The sequence below is a fragment of the Arachis ipaensis genome, chromosome B10, assembly GCF_059453495.1.
Source record: "Arachis ipaensis isolate K30076 ecotype BB chromosome B10, ASM5945349v1, whole genome shotgun sequence".
NCBI lineage: Eukaryota > Viridiplantae > Streptophyta > Magnoliopsida > Fabales > Fabaceae > Arachis > Arachis ipaensis.
This window is the reverse complement of record NC_142435.1, coordinates 89,390,542-89,394,150: the sequence shown is the minus strand read 5'-3', so window position 1 is coordinate 89,394,150 and position 3,609 is coordinate 89,390,542. Positions and strand designations below refer to the sequence as shown.

At 35.3% G+C, this 3,609-nt stretch overlaps 1 non-coding gene across 1 annotated transcript; it reads right to left on the bottom strand.

The window, feature by feature from the left end:
• Positions 1-1,853: 1,853 nt before the first annotated feature.
• Positions 1,854-1,961, bottom strand: LOC148580809 (small nucleolar RNA R71). Its single transcript, XR_015896394.1, has one exon. It is a non-coding gene; the product is annotated as a small nucleolar RNA R71 (small nucleolar RNA).
• Positions 1,962-3,609: the final 1,648 nt, after the last annotated feature.

The following is a 3,609-nucleotide window of genomic DNA, read 5'->3' as shown; positions in this document are numbered from 1 at the left end:
GTTGTTCTTGGTAAGTCTTCTTGTTTGATCTTAATATTTCCTTGTTTTGTGTCTTTTCTTGTTTTTCATATGCATTTTCAATTTGTTAATGTCTCAAGAATAAAAATTTTTAAGTTTGGTGTCTTGCATTTTTTCTTTTCTTGAAAATTTTTCAAAAACAAGTTCTTGGTGTTCATCTTGACATTCAAAGTGTTCTTGGTGTTCATCTTGACATTCATAGTGTTCTTGCATGCATCACATGTTTTGATCCAAAATTTTCATGCATGGAGTCTTTTTGATGTTTTTCTCTTTCATCATTAAAAATTCAAAAATAAAAAAAATCTTTCCCTTTTTTCACTCATAAATTTTCGAAAATTTGAGTTGACTTTTTCAAAACTTTTTAAAATTTAGTTGTTTCTTATGAGTCAAATCAAATTTTCAATTTAAAAATCTTATCTTTTCAAAATCTTTTTCAAAAAATCAAATCTTTATCATTTTTCTTATTTATTTTCGAAAATTTTAAAAATATTTTTCAAAAATCTTTTTCTTAATTTTATCTCATAATTTTCGAAAATATTATCAACAATTAATGTTTTGATTCAAAAATTTCAACTTTGTTACTTGCTTGTTAAGAAAGATTCAAACTTTAAGTTCTAGAATCATATCTTGTGATTACTTGTGAGTCAAGTCATTAATTTTGATTTTAAAATTTCAAATCTTTTTCAAACAAATCTCTTTCAATCATATCTTTTCAAACTTTGATTTCAAAATCTTTTTCTAACTTCTTATCTTTTCAAATTTAATTTTCAAATCTTCTTAATATCTTTTCAATCATATCTTTTCATCATATCTTTTTAATCAATTTTCAAAATAAATTTCTATCATATCTTTTTAAATCTTATCTTTTTCAAAAATTTGATTTTAAAATATCTCTTCTAACTTTTTATCTTCTTATTTTTTTCAAAATTGAATTTCAAATCTTTTTCAACTAACTAATTGACTTTTTGTTTGTTTCTTATCTTTTTCAAAACTACCTAACTAAATCTCTCTCTCTAATTTTCGAAAATCCCTTCCCTCTTTTTCAAATTTCCTTTTTAATTAACTAATTGTTTTAATTTTTATTTTAATTAATTTTCGAAATTCTCTCACCTCTCATCTCCTTCTATTTATTTATTCATCTACTAACACTTCTCTTCCACCCAAAAATTCGAACCCCATCCTCCTCTCTGTGTTCGAGTTTTTCTCTTCCCCTTCTCATATTCTTCCCTTCTTCTACTCACATAAAGGAACCTCTCTCTACTGAGGCAAAGAGGATCCCTATTATTTTATGTTCCCTTCTTTTTCATATGAGCAGGAGCAAGGACAAGAACATTCTTGTTGAAGCAGATCCTGAACCTGAAAGGACTCTGAAGAGGAAGCTAAGGGAAGCTAAAGCACAACTCTCTGGAGAAAATCTGACAGAAATTTTTGAAAAAGAAGAAGATATGGCCGAAAATAATAATGCAAGGAAGATGCTTGGTGACTTTACGGCACCTAATTCCAATTTACATAGAAGAAGCATCTCAATCCCTGCCATTGGAGCAAACAATTTTGAGTTGAAACCTCAATTAGTTTCTCTGATGCAACAGAACTGCAAGTTTCATGGACTTCCATCTGAAGATCCCTTTCAGTTCTTAACTGAATTCTTGCAGATCTGTGATACTGTTAAGACCAATGGGGTTGATCCCGAGGTCTACAGGCTTATACTTTTCTCGTTTGCTGTAAGAGACAGAGCTAGAGTATGGTTGGACTCTCAACCTAAAGATAGCCTGAACTCTTGGGATAAGCTGGTCACGACTTTCTTAGCCAAATTCTTTCCTCCTCAAAATCTTAGCAAACTTAGAGTGAATGTTCAAACCTTCAGACAGAAAGAAGGTGAATCCCTCTATGAAGCTTGGGAGAGATACAAGCAACTGACCAAAAAGTGTCCTTCTGACATGCTTTCAGAATGGACCATCCTAGATATATTCTATGATGGTATGTCTGAATTAGCTAAGATGTCATTGAATACTTCTGCAGGTGGATCCATTCACCTAAAGAAAATGCCTGCAGAAGCTCAGGAACTCATTGACATGGTTGCAAGTAACCAGTTCATGTACACTTCTGAGAGGAATCCTGTAAGTAATGGGACGCCTCAGAGGAAGGGAGTTCTTGAAATTGATACTCTGAATGCCATATTGGTTCATAATAAAATATTGACTCAGCAAGTCAATCTGATTTCTCAGAGTCTGAATGGAATGCAAGCTACATCCAACAGTACTCAAGAGGCATCTTCTGAAGAAGAAGCTTATGATCCTGAGAACCCTGCAATAGCAGAGGTAAATTATATGGGTGAACCTTATGGAAACACCTATAACCCCTCATGGAGAAATCACCCAAATTTCTCATGGAAGGATCAACAAAAGCCTCAACAAGGCTTTAATAATGGTGGAAAAAATAGGTTTAACAATAGTAAACCTTTTCCATCATCCACTCAACAACAGACAGAGAATTCTGAGCAGAATCCATCTAGCTTAGCAAATTTAGTCTCTGATTTATCTAAGGCCACTCTGAGTTTCATGAATAAAATAAGGTCCTCCATTAGAAATTTGGAGGTACAAGTGGGCCAGCTGAGTAAGAAGATCACTGAAACCCCTCCTAGTACTCTCCCAAGCAATACAGAAGAGAATCCAAAGAGAGAGTACAAGGCCATTGATATAACAATCATGGCCGAACCTACAAGGGAGAAAGAGGACATGAATCCTAGTGAGGAAGACCTCCTGGGACGTCCAGTGATCAACAAAGAGTTTCCCTCTGAGGAACCAAAGGACTCTAAGGCTCACCTAGAGACCATAGAGATTCCAATGAACCTCCTTATGCTCTTCATGAGCTCTGATGAGTATTCTTCTTCTGAAGAGAATGAGGATGTTACTGAAGAGCAAGTTGCCAAGTACCTTGGTGCAATCATGAAGCTAAATGCCAAGTTATTTGGTAATGAGACTTGGGAAGATGAACATCCCTTGCTCATCAATGAACTGAGTGATCTGGATCAACTGACATTACCTCAGAAGAAACAAGATCCTGGAAAGTTCTTAATACCTTGTACTATAGGCACCATGACCTTTGAGAAGGCTCTATGTGACCTTGGGTCAGGGATAAACCTCATGCCACTCTCTGTAATGGAGAAACTGGGAATCCTTGAGGTACAAGCTGCCAATTTCTCATTAGAGATGGCAGCCAAATCTATGAAGATGGCTTATGGACTAGTAGAGGACGTGCTAGTAAGGGTTGAAGGCCTTTACATCCCTGCTGATTTCATAATCCTAGACACTGGGAAGGATGAGGATGAATCCATCATCCTTGGAAGACCCTTCCTAGCCACAGCAAGAGCTGTGATTGATGTAGACAGAGGAGAATTGATCCCTCAACTGAATAAGGACAACCTTGTGTTTAAAACTCAAGAATCTCCTTCTGTAACAATGGAAAGGAAGTATAGAAAGCTTCTCTCAGTACAGAGTCAACTAAAGCCCCCACAGTCAAACTCTAAGTTTGGTGTTGGGAGGCCTCAGCCAAACTCTAAGTTTGGTGTTGAACTCCCATATCCAAACTCCA